Here is a 13,306-nt window from a genome sequence, read left to right on the forward strand (position 1 = left end):
TAAGTGGAGTCCCAAATGTGTAAAACGCAGCCTACATTACCATCAGCTATATTCCTTACATGAGCGCCATCTGTCTTGTGTATCGTATGATCCTGTATTCAAATCCTGGCTTTGCCCCTTAGCAGCTGTGTGATCTCAGGCAAGCTATTTAACCTCTCTGGGCCTCAGGTCCACATCTGTAAAAAGGGAGTTGTAATACTTACCTCCTAGTATTGTTGTATGTAAAGACTAAAGTGGAGAAAACATATGAGGCCCAGAACACAGCCTGGCATATAGTAAGCACAATAAATGTTAGCTATCACTGTCACACCACTGGAAACTTGCACACCCTTAAGGAGCCATGTGTAGTTGTCTAAGATGTCAGGCAACACTTCCACTGAGCTTCAAGGAACATTGGTCGACTGCTTTCTCTACACATAGGAGAGATAGCTATTGCGCTCATGGGCCATTTTGAGAGAAGGTCTGGCTAGGTGCTATTTTACTCCACAACTGTTTTTCCGGAGAAAGGATCACAGGATCATTCACTCCTCCTCCCTCTGTGCAGCCTCTCATCCAGCTAAGAAAATCGCCAGGCCGGAGCCATTACATCTTTCCAGTAGGAGAGAACTGAACCAACAGCTCCGCTGCCAGCTTCTCAGTCATTCATCTTGGGACAGTTGACCTTGCTGGGCCATCTCGTGACCATAATTAAGCAGAATCTGGGTCACTCTAACAGGGTAGAAACTGAGAGGCTACACAGATTCTTTTTTTTTTTGGCTGCGTTGGGTCTTTGTTGCTGCGCACGGGTTTTCTGTAGTTGCGGCAAGTGGGGGCTACTCTTCGTTGCGGTGCGCAGGCTTCTCATTGCAGTGGCTTCTCTTGTTGTGAAGCATGGGCTCTAGGCACTCAGGCTCAGTAGTTATGGTGCGCAGGCTCAGTAGATGTGGCTTGCAGGCTCTAGAGTACAGGCTCAGTAGCTGTGGAGCGCAGGCTTATTTGTTCAGTGGCACATGGGATCTTCCCGGACCAGGGATCGAACCTGTGTCCCCTGCATTAGCAGGCAGATTCTTAACCACTGCACCACCAGGGAAGTCTCTGCACAGATTCTTAATGTCTTACCCAACTCTCCTTGGTCACTGGGCCCCTTCCCTTCACAACCTCCATGGGTAGCAGCGAATTTACTATCACAGCCACGTGTGGCACTCAAGAAGAAAACATTAATTTATTAAATATGTCTTGCTGATGTTCCTTTAAAAAAAATCATGCACACACACACACCACACAGATACAGAGACACAATCACTGCTTAAAATAGAAGATATTTATGGTCTTAGTTTTAGTACACAGTGGACTTGAACTATGTAGTTTTTAGGATAACTGAATCATGTCCTCTCCACTTAGATCAAAAGGTGGTAGATGGAGCAGTTTTCAGATTAATATAGAGAAGTCAGGAGACATCTCTACTTTTGTTTCTTTCCTAAATTATGGGACCATAATTAAGAGAACTTTTGTTTTAAGAAGCAAACTTCATCTCCCACACTGGAGTGTCTCCTTTCCATTTGCAAACTGCAAATATTCATATAGCTAAATTATATGTTAAATTACTTTCACTCCAAAGGCACTGAGGTCTTCTCAGGTGTAAACCAAAGAAACCAAATTTGGTCCATCACAACTGACAAGAATCAACTCAAGGTGGTGGTTTGCTCACTAATTGTGCACCCTTCCTCAGCGTTCTGATTGCAGGCTGTCTTTCATTCTTTAAGAGTTCTGTGTTAGGACCTGTCAAGGGAGAGCTACAGAAAAAATACTTATGTTCTTGCACTTACGGGATATTTCCATGGTGTCTGTGGGCCTTTTTAAAGCATTGTTGGTTTGGCCTGATGATACATAAAGCAATTGAAACAGAGTTCTCCAGTGTATATGTATCATTTTCTTCTTAATTTATGAGAGATTTTCTGTTAGAAGAAAGCTGCAGCAATTAATTGAACAGCCCTTGATCTTGAACTAGGGGAATATTAACAGCGTCTAGCACTGTACTGCTTTCATGATTGGAGCTCAAGAAGTATTTGCTGTTGAGTTGGTTGGACAAGATACACTGGACATGGACAGACACACACAAGCCTCGAAGCTGTTGGGGGCATCGCTGCTGTGATGTCATGGTCTTTGCAGTTGCAAAAGTCTCGATGGAAACTACCTTATTAATATTAATTCCCAGTAAGTGTTCTAGACGAATGAGCGAGATGCACTGGGTGCAGATTCCTAGCTGTGTTAATTATTACAATATTTTTTGCCTTTTAGATTTAAGGCAATCGTAAACAAAGTTTAGCTCCCCATTTGTCTGTTTAATTAGAATCAGTTTAATGTTTATCTGGAATTTCTTTTCTATGCCTCACCTGTTCAGGATCAAATTAAGAAAATAAAAATAAATTCAGGATGATGCTCAGCTCAAGGGTAACAACCTAAATTAGACAAGGTTTTCTCGGCTAGAAGTTGGTTTTCTCACATCCAACTTTACTGAGAAAACTTAAAGAATCAAAAGAAAACTTCTACTGACTCCAACAGACCATCTCTACCCACATTCCCACATGCCTCCTGCTGCTGACGGATATTCAAGATCAGGTTATTAAAGACATTGTTGCTTATATTTAACGTGATTCCTGATGTAGTTGCGTTTAAAGCTACAACTTATCTGTTTTCCATTTGTTGCATCTGCTCTTTGTTCTGTTCTTCCTCTTTTTCTGCCTGCTTTTGGATCTCTTGCTGGCATATTAACTGTAACTCTCTGTATTGTTTAGTGGTTTCTCTAGGTTCAGTGTCCTCTCTACGTTATCACACTCTGCCTGAAAGTAACATTCAGGTATCCCGTAAGAACTTTAAGAAAACATACTTTCATTTCTCTCCTCCCAGTCTGTACACTACTGCTCTCATCAAATATTTTCTACTTATATTTTAAACACCATACTATGTTGTTATAGTCTTTGCTTTAAGCAAAATATGTAAATGATAAAAAAGTGGTTTTACTCACATAGTTACTATTTCCAGGGCTCTTTAGTTCCTGTGTAGAACTTCAATCCATGTCTTACACCATATACGAAACTCAATTCAAAACGGATCACAGACCTAAATGCAAAACCTAACATTATAAAACTTCTAGAAGAAACATAGGAGAAAATCTTTATGATGTAGGGTTAGGCAAAGATTTCTTAGATGTGATCAAAATCACAATCCATAGAAGAAAAAAACTGGACTTCATCAAAATAACAACTGCTCTTTGAAAGACACTGTTAATAAAATAAAAGCATAAGCCACAGTCTGGGAGAAAATATTTGCAAGTCTTCTACCTGAAAAAGGACTTGAGCACAGAATATATTAAACACTCTAATAAACTCAAATTAGAAAACAAACCTAATAAAACAAATGGGTATAAGATTTGAACAGATATTTACTAAAGAAGATAAATGGATGGCAAATGGACACATTAAAATATGCTTGACATCATCAGTCATTATGGATATGCAAATTAGAACCTCAATGAGACACTACTACATACAAATTGGACATATCCCTACTTTCAAAATAGACTGACCATATCAAGTGTTGGCAAAGATATGGAGCAACTTGAACACTCCTTCACTGCTGGTGAGAGAATCGTTTAACCGTGTTGGAAAACGGTTTGGCAATTTCTTAAAAAGTTAAACATGTATCTACCATATGATCCAGCTATCCCACTTCTTAGGTATTTTCCCAAGACAAATGAAAGTATGCATCTATACAAAGACTATTACATGAATGTTCACAGCAGCTTTATATGCAACAGCAAAAACTGGAAGCAGCAAATGGATGGATAAACAAATCCTTAGAGTGCAGTACTACTGCTGCAGTAGCCGTCTTGAAACGCTTAGTGATCGCATCTGTGTGAAGTTTGCTGGGAGCATCCACAAGGGCCGGAGCCTCCTCTCAGGTGAGTCCCGCTTCCTGGGGACAGGTGCTGGGCCCCTCTCCCGATGCCCTTTGCTCCGCGGGGACTTTGCCCCCAGAGGACCTGAACTTGGACCCCAGCGTGGTGGGTTTAGGCACAAGCCCCGGCTCCTGCGACGTCCGCACTCCCCTCGGCTCGAGTATCCCAGTGCGGAGGGCTCATTTTAAATAGCAAATGAAAATCGCCATGACTGGTGGAGAAAGACCACCGGAGGAAACGAAACGCTGTTTTCTTGATTTTCGAACCAGGAGCCCAACAGTTTCACTTTGCGCTGGGCCAAGCAAATTGCGCCTCCAGCTCTCTATAGAGCAGCTCTCCATAGAGCAGATAGAAAGGCAAGGGAAAGCACAGCCACGCGAGTGGGGAAGGAGCAGGAAGAGGAGAGGGCGTGACGAGGAGGACAGATGGAGCTCCAGCACCCAAACCCTTGTGAAAACGGTTTTTGTCTTGCCTTTGGCATCCAGGGTGTGGAAGCCTTTTCTTTGTCCCACCCTTGGCTGTGTGCATTAATTAAACAATATGTGAAAAAGCAGTTACCACGTGCCCCGTACCGGGCCGGGCACTGGAACTGCTTTACATAGGGCGGTGAGCGTCTCTTAAAAAGTGATATTTGATCTGAACGCAAAGTGGTGTCTACCCTGAAGCCAGCCTGAAAGATCTGGAGGAGGAGAACTCCAGACCGAAGGAACAAAGCCACCAGGCAGAAAGAAGCTTAACTAACAGTGGTTTAACGGTGATGTGTGTGCATAAGTAATCTCCCGGGATATTTAACTGAAGAAAGGCTTCCTCTCTTTGACCTGAAAGTGGAAACTATTTAATCTACTAAATTAGAGGCTTGACCAACCCCTAAAGGTATCATCTTTCACGTTGTCCACTGAAGAACACTGATGAGCTATCGAACATTATCTGTGACCTCTATTTACTACCGTGGGTTGAGATTAAGTGCTCCTTTGTTACCTCCAGCTTTCCCTAAATACTATTTAGAATAAATGTGTTCATTCAACAACTCTTGCTTAAGCACCTCTTAATGTTCAAAGGCTCTCTAAGAGAAACATCAAGCAATACAACCTTCAGGTTCTTTGGAATCTAGCAGTGGGCAAAAGGCACTTAACTTGGAGAATTTGGTGAATAAGAGATGCAAAAGCAGTGCCTGCCTTGGGAGCCTAGCTAGGGGAGAATCCCTTTTATCTAAGGTTTAGTAGACAGAGGTTCTGTGAGCTGAACCAAGAATCTGTGTATGTCAAAGAACCAGTTGATATCAGGCTAAAAAAAAAATCTTATACATGCTAAAAAACTCGGTATCCTGTGTATCCTGAGTTTTCCAATATTTTCCTTAGTTTAGAAGCTTACATAGCTTTTTTAAAAATTAGATTCCAACTATGCTCATTTATTTCACCAAACTTCTCCATGAATCAGTTTGCAAAAAGGGTGAGACAAAAACTGGCAGTCAGAGACATTTAGCATTTTTTAAGTTTCCAGTTCTCAGAAACAATGCAATTTAAAACTCTCAAGGTGACTAAATCATAACCTTTATAAAATCTTGTTCTTACCCTATGTTTGAAGATTCCTAGGATCTAGACTTCAACATACTTTATAAAATATTTAATTCCATCCTTACATTTCAGAAATAATAAAACCAAGGTCCAAAAAGTCAATTGGCTTATGTAAAGTTACATCCTTCTCTTTCACTGTCCACGATTTTTGTTTTCTCAGAATACATATTGGCATATAATCAACTAGATAGGTTTGTAAGTAGTCCTGTTATCCGGCCTGACAATAAAGTGAAAAATAGAGACATAGAAACAGGGACGGTACATCTGCAGTAGTGGGAAAGACCTTGCTTAAGTTACCTCTGTGGGCAGAGCCCCACACATACCAGGAACCTGTGACAGGCAAGCAAAATCTATATTCTGTCTGTTTCTATGGCAACCAAGAATTACGTAGTTAGGCCATGCACCCGATTCTCCACATAATTAATTTCTTATGTGTTGGGATGGTTAATACTTCTAAACATCACAGAAAAAGAACCTGATGTAATCTCTTTGAAATATAAAACACACACACTCACAACCTAAATCTAAAACCACTGTCCTGGGACTTCCCTGGTGGCTCAGTGTTTAAGAATCCACCTGCCAATGTAGGAGACACAGGTTCAAGCCCTGGTCCGGGAAGATCCCACATGCCTCAGAGCAACTAAGCCCGTGCATCGCCACCACTGAGCCTGCGCTCTAGAGCCCACAAGTCACAACTACTGAAGCCCGCTGTGCCTAGACCCTGTGCTCCACGACAAGGGAAGCCACCGCAATGAGAAGCCTGTGCACCGCAACGAAGAGTAGCCCTCGCTCGTCACAGCTAGAGAAAGGCCGCGCACAGCAAGCAACACTCAACGCAGCCAAAAATAAATAATAAATAAATTTTAAAATAAATAAAATAAAACCACTGTCCTTCCACTTGCTCTAACTTTATCCTTTCAGTGGTTTTATGTTTTGTTGAGAAAATGGAGGGCAGATTGCATATGCAATTGAGTTTTCTTTCTCAAAGATCTCGCATTTTAGCTAGCCACTTTTGCAGATACTCACAGATTTTTGTCTCATGCATGAGTTAGTTCAGCTCAATCATTATTTTGGTCTGGATGCATATTTGCACAGTGGGCTTCACTTAAGATGTGAAGAGGAAAGATCAGAATTACCTATACGGTAAGTGTTCATACCAGTGGCTGCATATTAATGTATATGGGAGCCTTTAAAAATAACTATGCCAGGGCTTCCCTGGTGGCGCAGTGGTTGAGAATCCGCCTGCCGATGCAGGGGACACGGGTTCGTGCCCCGGTCCGGGAAGATCCCACATGCCGCGGAGCGGCTGGGCCCATGAGCCATGGCCGCTGAGCCTGCGCGTCCGGAGCCTGTGCTCCGCAACGGGAGAGGCCACAACAGTGAGGCCCGCATACCACACACACACAAAAAAAATATATAACTATGCCAGGTCAGTTCCTAGGAATTCTCATTTAATTGTCTGATACTTATTAAAAACACTTATTGTTCGTTATTCATCACCAAGTAGTACAAATAAATGAAAGCTATAGGAAAATACATAAACTTGTCAATTTAGAGATTAACATTTTAAATTAATCTCATTCTTCAACTCAGGAGTGTGATACAATTTAAGTTCCCAGGCCTGAGTTTATTCCTTGAAAGTTACAAGCGGAAGGTTATCACCTACCAAGAATAAGAGCAAAAGGATGATATATAGTTTTAGAGAAGCTTAAGATCCTTTATTTTAACTAAATAAGATATGTTTATTTCTTTATTTTACAGATTTAAAAAAAGAAAAGAAAAGAAAAATTGAGGCTCAGATAGTTTAATTGACTTGTAAAGACAATTGTTGATGAAGCCAGAACTAGAACACAGTTCATCAGGCCTTGTGTCTTATCTGTCTTGACTTGGCAGTGACCTACAGATATATGGGACCCTCCCTCATGCATATTGAATGCCTGACTTTTCTTTGATTGATTTGCAAGGGTTTGTGGAGTCTTTGGGCTTGAAATTATGGTATTAGTTTTGCAAATATCACGTTAACGTACTAAGCAGCAGATTTTGATTTTGCAAGGGGATAAAACTTGAACATCTCATCAAGTACTAAAAATGGATTATTTAGATTATTTTAAAGCACACTTCAGTAATTTCCAACAAGCAAAAGGGAATTTTCAGTCAATGGATCCTTATATCCCCCATGAATTTATTGCACTAAGAACTAAGTGGACACATCATTGATCAGTGATCACTGACAAATCACATCATCTACCTCCCAGTCAAACCTGTCTAGAAAAAACAGCTCATTTTACTAAGTAATAAGATTCCTGAAAAAATGCGACCTCATGTCACTTGATTACTGCACTTGTAGGAAAACCTTTAACCCAATAGTTAACAAAATGGTTTATTCTGTATCTCTTTAGATATTCATGACTGTGTTACCTTCCATGTAAACAGCAGGCAAATCTGCACTGACATCTTTTATGACTCCCAGAGTGTTTCCTGGATCAATAGAATCATTGGGAAAGATAATTTTACTTTCTGTCATAATCAGGTCAGAGGAGAACTCATTTTCAGTGACCTAAATGAGCCACTGAAACACACTGAGCTCAGGGCCAAAGGAATCTGAAGATCGCTAAAGAAAAGAACTGCAAAAAAAGGCGGGGAGGGGGCTTCCCTGGTGGCGCAGTGGTTAAGAATCCGCCTGCCGATGCAGGAGACACGGGTTTGTGCCCCGGTCCGGGAAGATCCCACATGACGCGGAGCGGCTGGGCCCGTGAGCCATGGCCGCTGAGCCTGGGCGTCTGGAGCCTGTGCTCCACAACGGGAGAGGCCACAGCAGTGAGAGGCCTGCGTACCGCAAAAAACAAAACAACAAGAACAAAAAAAGGCGGGGGGCAGTAAGAGATTAAGTTTTATATCCTGGGGAGCAGAAGTGAGGAGGTGTAAAGAGAAAGATTGCAGAGATTGATTTTTTTGCTTTGTTTTCTCCTGAGAATCTTGATTTGTTAAAATGGCTAAAGGAATCTCTGCAATTTAAGAAAGGGAGTACTGAAAACCCTGTTATCTCAGTATGGTTATTTCTCGTGGAGAAATCTCTTAAATATGCTAAATTATGAGTTCCTTGTCACACATCTAAAGATAGTTTGACACTGCAAAATAGCTTTTCATTTGACCTATGCATAGATTTACACAAGAATGTTTATGTACAAAATATTCTTTCCTAGGCAGCTGAAAGCATGCACTGCCACCCTATTCTCTAGACCCTCAACTTCTTATGTGCATGATTTTTTTGGATTTAGACTAAGTAAAGAAAATTAAACATTTCTTAATCAAAGATGTCATTGTCAAGCTAAGATAAATCCCTAATATGGAGCAAGTTAGCAGACTTTCTAAATTAAGTTGCATTAGTGACCTTGTATGATCAAGTCCAGACTCCTTAGTAGGGTGTAAAGACCCCTTACGATCTGGCCCCGCCCAGTGGTCCAAACTTGTCTCCTGCCACCACGACGCCACCCTACCTACACTCACCTCTCAAACGATACTTCACTTCTGTAGTTCAGCCCCAGTGTGGTTCCACAGCTCTATGCCTCTTCCACATCTACTCTTATCTGCATGAAACAATAGCTTCCCCTTGTCTGATCTGCAAACTTTTGCTCTTCCTTCTGCCAGAATAGAGAGACCGCTTCTTCTGAATTTTCCCCTGCCCTTTCCCCAGTTATCTTCTGCTTTGTTTGCAGAGCTTCCTTTACCTCCTTGTCCATGTTCCTAGTAAAGTACTCACCCCCAGCATCTATCACAGCGTCTGGCTTCAAACTGAACCAAAGAATCAGAATTATGATTACCAGGTTAGAAACGTGATTCATCTTAAGTCTTGCAGCTATGTCAAGAATATATGCATTATCGTTAAGAGTTTATAGGTCTCAGAAAGCAGGGAAAACGTACAGTAAAAGTGATCTAGAGCTCCTGAAATGGGGGTGAGCAACTGTTAAATTTCCAGATGGGGAGGACAGAGTGGACACCATTGAGAAGGTGGTTTAAGCAAAGATTTGAAGGAGGTGAGGGAATAATGTCCTGGAACATCACAGAGTCAGTGTGTCTGCCCCAGAGTGAGGGTAGAAGGGGGTGAGGTCAAACTGGGAGGGACCCTGCATGTGAAGAAAGGACAATGGCTTGTCCTCCAAGGGAAATGGCAATCATTGCATGGTTTGAGCCGAGGAATGAAAGATTTGCTTTGTTCATTGGGGACCACTATAGCTGCTGGGTTAGAATAAATGGAGGGGCCAGGGCAGAGGCACAGAGACAGGATAGGACACCCAGCTGAGAGCAGGTGGCAGCCTCAGAGGTGGGGCAGAGAAAGGGTGGGATTCTGGGAAACTGTGGTTCCAGATGATTAAAAACAGTCTTGGAAATAGATTTGGGATTGTCCAAGTATGTACATGCTTGTGACATGGTCTTAAGAAAATTTCTACCTCTGACCTAGACAAGATACTTGCAAACTTTGACGTGTGGTGAGTATATTGGGAACAGAAAAAGATCTCTTCTTGTCCTATCAACTTCCTTCTCCATAATTATCTTTTTGTTTTTATATATGTACATTTGACGGGATGTGTAATCAAACTACAGGAATGCAAGTTAAAAAAAATACTATTCCCAGCACACAGGCATACAAGGAGGGATTAATGCTCAGTGCGGTGGCCTCTGCTCTCCTCTCTCAACCCCCAAATGTAAATCCCAAATGTCACCAGACAACACTTTACATCCTCCGGCATCTCGGCCTTCCCAAGAAGGGTCAGCTGGTCCCTCATATATTTCTTTAACTTGGGTCCTGGCGTGGAAGATCACAGTGGCTGCAGACGGTACAGACAGTGTGAACCAAGGGAGGCACCGGTCACGGTTGTACACAGGTTGTCAATAGTGACCTCAGATCCCCCAACGCCTTGTAAAACCAAGATTCCAATAATCCATAAACAAATATGCATGCTCAGCAAGAAAAAGGACAAAACTACTGATACACACACCCACATGGGTGAACCTCAAGTGCATCGTGCTAACTGAAAGAAGACTCGAAAGGCTCCACACTGCGTGATTCCATTTAGGACATTCTGGAAAAAGCAAAACTCTAGGGACAGAAAACTGACCAGGTCTTACCTGATACCTGGGCATTGGGGAAGGAGTTAACTGTGAAAGGTTGGGTGAATTTGGTGGGGTGGTGATGGAAGTGCTCTGTATCTTGGTTGTGGCGGTGGTTACATGATGGCCTCTGAGTGAAATTTACTGTATGTAAATTGTAACTCAATTTTAAACAATTTTTAAAAGAATATACATGGAACTAGCCTCAAGTCTAAATTTTAATTTGAAACTTTTTTTTAAAATATCTTAAGTGATTGCTATTATTCAAGGAAGATACAAACTTCAAAAATACAAATTCTAGGGCTTCCCTGGTGGCGCAGTGGTTGAGAGTCCGCCTGCCGATGCAGGGGACACGGGTTCGTGCCCCGGTCCGGGAAGATCCCACATGCCGCGGAGCAGCTGGGCCCGTGAGCCATGGCCGCTGAGCCTGCGCATCCGGAGCCTGTGCTCCGCAACGGGAGAGGCCACATCAGTGAGAGGCCCACATACTACAAAAAAAAAAAAAAAAAAAACAAATTCTTACAAGATGAGATTCCAGGCCACTTGACCTGGAATATGACTGTACAAGGCTATTGTCTGTTGGTTTTTTCCCACTGTAAAAGATGACCCCCCCCCCCTCCACCAAGATAGTCTCAACTCACCTAAGTAAGTGGCAGGGGTATTGAAAAATCTCCTTGTGTGAGACATATTTCTTACAATTGCTCATTTGCTTTGGCAATGGCACAGAATCCCTGGGCTTTTGGGGCTGTGAGTAAATAATGTTTTTTCTTCTTTTTTTTTTTTTTTTTTTTTTTTTGGTAAAGTGAAAGCAGGTTTATTTAGAGACACACACATTCCATAGACAGAATGCTGTCTGTCTCAGAGAGTGAGAGTGACCCTGGGAGAAACACACCCCCATAGAGGCCAAAAATGTATTTCCAATAGTTTCTAAAGTTATGACTTTGAGTGTCATTTGCTGTATCCTGAGGACTGTGGTACACAACCAGAGTGTAAGGCAGCATGCATGTCCCAGGGGAAGCCGGCCTAGATGAAATGACAAGACATAAAATAACAATACATGAAAATTAGCTGCTGACAGGACCCTGCAGCTAAGAGATCGAAGTGGGGTTGAGTAATTATGGGAGACTCTGGAGGAGATAGGAACTGAGCTAGACCTGGAAGGTTGTAGAGACCATGAGAAAGTGCATTTCTGGTGGCATCTAGGGCAATCCAAAAGACAGAACTGAGGAAAAGATATAACGCAAAAACTGTCTCTCATCCCGGAAGCCAGGCAGTGTCTTTTCAGCTAAGCAGTAAATCTGGGCTTTGATGGTCGGGCAAACCCTGAAGCCTGAAGCTCAGCTTCCCTACATCAAGGAGCGTTCAGCTGTCAAGCCTACCTTCAGTCAGGTCAACATGAGCCATACTGTTTCCATATCGAGGGCTCCGCAGGGAGCTGGTTGACAAAGTATGGCTGAAGCCCAATTGTTACAAGGCATGGATTAGATGTGTTTAATTGAGCAGGGGAAGGAGCCTTCAATAACACATGTGCTGAGTGCATAATAGGTGAATGACACTATATTAGGTGTCCTGGAATAAGTGTTCTTCCCTTGGTTCTCTGGGACTCTCCAGGCACAAATGTCAATTTTCACAATAGAAATATACATTCAGGTCAAGATAAAGAAAACCACAACGTTGTCAAACTACTTTCCAACCCTTAATGCAAGTTAAACTTCCATATTTAATTTTAGTGTATTTTCATATGAAAGATTAATTTGTATTTTTTTTTAATGGCAGGCCCAAAGGTTTGAAATTTGCAGCTACGGACCCACCCATGTTCAAGACTCTTCTGAGATTCTCTGTCCTAAAGCAAAAGGTAGAGCTCCTTTAAAAATAAAAATAAAAAAGTGCACTTTGCAACTCAGAAAAAAAATTAGGAATCAAAATGAGCCCAGACTTTGCATCTTCCCATATATAGAAAGGCGTTAAATTCATTAACTCGAGATGTCTGGTTTTCTTTGATTAACAGTAATATTTTGATGTTCCACCTACCTGGTCTTTTGCTGCAAAAACTTCGATATATCCTGGCTCCCCTGCTTGCCTCTTCGGAACAGTTTCTCAGCGTTGTCTGAGATGCTATGTCCTGGGCTTGAAGTCCTCAGAATGTCTGCTGAAAAAAGCATAACTTTCAACTTTTAGGTTGTGCATTTTTTTCAGTCAACAAACACTTGGTCTCATCATTTTGATGCTGATCCTGCCTATATCCCAATAGACTTGGTGTTTGGAAGTGGACTGTGGTGTTGGATGCTTGACGATTCTCCATGCACCTGGCTCACTCCTTTAGTTCTCAGACCTCTATGGGAACTCTCTTCCCTCGCTCCAGCCTCATAGCAGAAACGCAATACCTGATCCACCCATTTTGCAGGCAACAGCTTATCGGGAAGTGTGCGTAAATTCTTAGGGAAAAACAAGGGTCAAAACAGGATAACATGCTGTATTTGTATTTGATGTAAATGCCTTGTGATGTCGTGATTTATAATAAAAAGTACGTATTTGGCCTTTGTCCTCATTTTTGACTCAGCTGCTTAAACCCTTGGAATTTCCTAGGTGATGAGAGCAACAAATTGTTATGTTATGAGGTAACTTTTGGACAGTACCTAAGGATGGGGGCTGGTTGCCAAGAGAGCCAACCGCATCATTTGAGGGT

The sequence above is a fragment of the Kogia breviceps genome, chromosome 2, assembly GCF_026419965.1.
Source record: "Kogia breviceps isolate mKogBre1 chromosome 2, mKogBre1 haplotype 1, whole genome shotgun sequence".
Lineage (NCBI taxonomy): Eukaryota > Metazoa > Chordata > Mammalia > Artiodactyla > Physeteridae > Kogia > Kogia breviceps.